At 44.6% G+C, this 4888-nt stretch overlaps 1 pseudogene; it reads right to left on the reverse strand.

Annotated features, from left to right (window-relative positions):
- Positions 1-389: 389 nt before the first annotated feature.
- Positions 390-745, reverse strand: LOC147446376 (uncharacterized; annotated as a pseudogene).
- Positions 746-4888: the final 4143 nt, after the last annotated feature.

A 4888-nucleotide genomic window follows, 5' to 3' on the forward strand; every position in this document is an offset into this window, starting at 1 on the left:
ATAAGCGAGGTTGCCATAGTCAAGGGCAGTGTGAGAAGCTCTTGGGGAAGGGCTCCTGTACTGGTCATTTACAAAGGTGGTCTTCATCGTCAAGCTTTTGGGGGCATCGGAAGAAGTCCTTCTTGACCTGAAGCTTAGCAAGTGTAGCAGGAACGGCAGTGGGCTGGGCATCCATTGGAACAAGGGTGATCTGAGAGCCTCGGTCCATCTCTCCTGCTCCTTTGCTTGTGGTCTCTTGAAACTGCACAGACACTTATGCGTACAAGAAGCTGCTAGGGCCTGGTCAACCACAGGTTTCTCCATTTTTGTCAGCAATTTAGGGTCTTAAAGAACCAAAGTTCATTGAAGATCGTTGGTGTGGCATTCAGCAGCCTCGATAGTAGAGCAACTCACGTAACTACAGCTATGATGCGGTGATGGGCTATTGCAACTATAGCAACGCGGGCCCACTGAAGCAAGCTGACAGGGTGGCGTTTCAAGAGAAAGGATACAGGTGAAGGGGGATTTGGAGCTCCCTGCTCCTCTTGCCCGAAGATTGCCTCCATGGTCAAGGGTTCGCACTTAATAGATAAATCCAGGGCAGTGGTTGTAGTAGAGAACTGGGCAGTTTGCAGGCGTAGCGCCAGAAACTCTCGCCCCAACTCCAATGATGAATTCTTGACTACGTAGGACCTCTTAAACAATGATGCAGACCTTAGTACCACTAGGTATTGGATCTCTCCTGCAACGAATTGGAGGGCGACATAATTATCTCACTACCCTAATGATGTTAAGCATGGGGCTGGACTTGCTAGTGGGTGCCATCCCCACGAGTTTAATCCATCTCAGAATCATAGAATTTCTGAAGCTCTTCTATAACAAGCTTCAAGGAGTCAATTGCTCCTTTGTGATGTGTCTAGCAACTACATGTCTGTCCGTGTCCCTTAAGCTTGGCGATTGAGCATTGTTTCTTTAGCAAGTGAAATTGTGAAAGGACGTGACTATTGTGATGGCATTGAGCACGATGCGAGGGAATTCGCTCAATGCACGATATAGGTGCCATGGAAGAGGGGCAAGAGAGATCATCAACTGCGAGTCGGCCACATCTTTGTATAAGTGAGACTATCATGAAGAGCATTTCTGTCAGCCCGCACTGTCTAATGTTGCCACCATAAGAAAATGTGGAGCTTGGAGATGGGACAAAATTGGGAGCTCAATGTGCAAAGTAGGACTAAAATTAGAGGAAATATCACTAGTAGAGAAAGGAGTCATGCATGGGGGGCTAGCAAAGTGACATTAGGAAATTTCGGAGGTCATTTGGAGGGCCTTCTAAGAAAATGTATTTTTTGCACTCTCTCTCTAAAAAAAATGGCAAATAATAGAATTGGGTCTTTCATAGTAAAAGTTCAAAAAGTGTACTTTAAGTAGATTTCTTATTCTTCTGAACATTCGTTCGTAGTGATTGAGGGCTAATCCTCTTTTCAGTTGCATTGAATGAACCTCGTCAATATGGAGGGAATGAGGCTAACATGGAGGGACGAAGGCGCTGCGCAGTCGCTATTCACTTTCCATTAAACTTGCACATTTGGCTAATGGCACACTCCTCAAATGGCACAAATGTTACCCAGAAACGAGCCAAATATCACCTTCACATTGATTTGGACAATGAGTACCAACCATTGATTAAGCGAAGTAAAACAAACACACATATACCTCCCGCTTCCATAGACACGCTCAGAGCTCAGGGAGCTAAACACATAGATATCTGGACGAAAGACTCTCTCTACCCTAAGAATCCAATGACTAATGCATCTCCACCGTTTGTCAATCCTACAAGCTTATTGACCTTTGTTGGTGATGGAGAAAAGGACCTTCTGGGTTATTGTAAATCTCTTACAAGAGAAGCTGAAACTTACAAGGGCATTCTCCAAGCTCAACAATGTGAGATTGTTCGCCTTTCACATTTACATTCTACAGATCAGGTTACCATTTTGCAACATAAAACAGAGGTACAAGAACTGAAAGGAAAGGTGCGAAGTTGTCAAATGAAGGACACCATCTTGGGTGGTCGTATCCGAAAGAAGAAATTGCGCAATCTTGAAACATTGCAGGTTGCATCAGGAGGTCTCAAGAAAAGAATCCGAGCATTAAGGTGATGCTTCTTGGTTGGCTACATTGTCTTAGTTAAGTAATCTTTTTGTTTTTTCTTGTTATGCATTGTTTTCATGTGCCTAAATAGTGTCAGTGAAGCAAATTTTCTGTTATTTACTTATGCATTGTCTTCATGTAGAGATTCAATCTATCCTGACAAGGAAAGCATTGACCCCAAAGCCAATATAGGAAAGAGATTGAAGCCACTTATAAGTAGAAACCTGGCAGCAGATATAGTACATGACAAGAAGTTTAAGGTCCTACAACGAAATGTAGTGGACCGCTTTATTTCAGAGAACTCAGTGCCTGCAAAAGAGATACAAGGCACACTTGATTCACTTGGTGTAAGCAAAAGAGGATATTCGGCTATCCAAAAGTCTGTCTCATCCACTACAAGAGGTTGTGTGCTCTTGTGACGCTGTTAGCGACGGAAATACACTGAGTTTTTATAACCTCAGGCGTCGCTAAAACCGTCGCTAATAGCGTCGCTATGAGAGCGTCGCTATATGCGACGCTATAGACATCGCTATAAGCGTCGCTATATAGAGACGCTCATAGCTATGCTCATAGCGACGATTACACAGAAGTCTATAACGACGCTTATAGCGACGCTCCAGAGCCATAAATAGCGACGATTATAGCGACGCCCGAGAGAAATTTTTTTTGGTGACAGGACATTGAATGCCCTGCCACCCATCAACCATATTGTACTTGATTCACTTTTTTAAAAAAGTGCAAGGGTAGATAATAGACCCAAAATAGTCACCCACAAAACGCATTGTTTGCAAAATTGACAAGCGTAAAATTGACAATTGTACACATCATAGGCAAAATGAATTGATTGGCAAATGTAATAATGACAATTGTACAACATCATAGGCATAAAGAATTGATTGGCAAAATGAACTGCGGTGACAAATGTAACAATATACATGGTTCAAAAAGACGTATAAAATCCGTCTCATGATACATAAGCTATGAGAAACCCTAAACTAATGCTATCTAGCTATGGCTAAACTGACGTCGTCTAATCAGACGTCTCATCGCGTCCAAGCGGCGTATCTGTCGGATTCTGCTAAAAAAGACAATAAGATAGCTTTCAGTAAGTATAAACATATAACGACATTTATAAAACAATACAAAAAATAAAAAAGAGTAAACCCTAATACTAACCATGCCGTCGCGAGAACTGAGAATGTCCATCAGGGCGTTTCAGCCCTTCCTGCCTACGTACTCGCGCTCGGACGGTGTGCGATCACGTCCTGTCATCGACCACTGTCAAAACATACAAAGATTTCATTATGTTAGAATTAAAAAACTCATAAACCCTAAACTATCGAACATAAAGAGCAATGCGAAAACACTTACAAAATCGGCCTCAAATGATGCCCATCCACCGCTCCCCAAGTGGTGCGAGCTCCCTGCCTCTACTCGCGCTCTGGCTGCATCCTTTGTTGCTTCCACTTGTCGAGATTCTCGCGCGCTGCTTTCTTCGCATTCTTCCAATCTTCTTTGGCCAGCCAATCTGGCCTGTTCCACCCATGCTTGATTGATTTTTGCACTTTGGAACGCTTGTGTTTGCAGTATTCGCGCATTCGAATCTTCATCAGGTCTTCATTGAAGCGCAGATCCCGTGTTGGAACGAAAAACTCATCATGAAGTATGCTGATGACTCTGTTTTTTAAATCACTTGGTACTTCACTCCATTTGTTTAGTATGTAGTGTCTAAACAGTTGAGAGCAAAGACCACGCATGCGCGAGATCACCTTCTTGCCATCATCATCCATGATGATGCCGCCACTGAAGTCGACGGAGTAAGGCAAGCCCTCTGGCCGGTGACGCGTGAACCTGGGTGTCCCGGCAGGGGTCTCTAGCGGCGTGTCGATGGGGGTACGGACGTCAGGTGTCTCCACCCGCGTCTGGGCCCCGAAGCGAGGAGTCTCGAGTGGGGTGGCTCCTGGTGGAGTAGGTAGAGGTGTGTAGCTGCTAGGAACAGTCAGCCGCGCAAAACCTGGCGTAGATGGCGATGATGTGGCTGGTGTGGGGGCGGGCAAAGAAGGGGAGGGTAAAGAGCCTCGTCGAACACGAGGCGGTGTGGAGGCATCGGCGGCGAAATCCCCACAACAACCACCACCACTAGAGCGCCGGTGTCTAGACGAGTGTGAAGCTCATCTCGTCGACACCGAAGCTTCGGAGCACGCCGAATGCTCCGAAAGAGAGGGAGATGCGGATGAGGTAGGAACGCGCGATGATGTGCCAGAGTGATGACGCTCCACGTACCACTGTCTCTGCTGCGGTGACAAAGAAGAAAGAAACTCCTCATCATCCATACCTTCATTAAACACACGAATATTTAAACTTAATATTGAATGAATAGAGTAGACAATGACGCAAAGACCATTAAATACAATGACGTAATGACGCATATAAATACAATGACGCAATGAATTGAGTGATAGAAGAGGCAAGTGGAAAACTCAGAATTTTCAATCAAAAGATGTAAACGCGAGTAGAAAAGAGCGTTATACACCATGGAAGGTACTTAGAGAGCCAGAGCTTTTACAACACGGAGCAAAATTGTTCAAATACAATATTTGTGGCTTTAAGAGATCTCTCTCTCATCCTCGCATAACTCGGCATAACTTCCTATATCTATATAGAGCTCTCCGTTTAAACACATATCCTCTGTTTCATTTTGTAGCTCCTCTGCATGCACCCCATATAGAGTAGTAGCATCTTGATGCTTGTCTGGCACCAC

Source organism: Adiantum capillus-veneris, chromosome 12 (assembly GCF_014529385.1).
Source record: "Adiantum capillus-veneris isolate H3 chromosome 12, ASM1452938v2, whole genome shotgun sequence".
Taxonomy (NCBI): Eukaryota; Viridiplantae; Streptophyta; class Polypodiopsida; order Polypodiales; family Pteridaceae; genus Adiantum; species Adiantum capillus-veneris.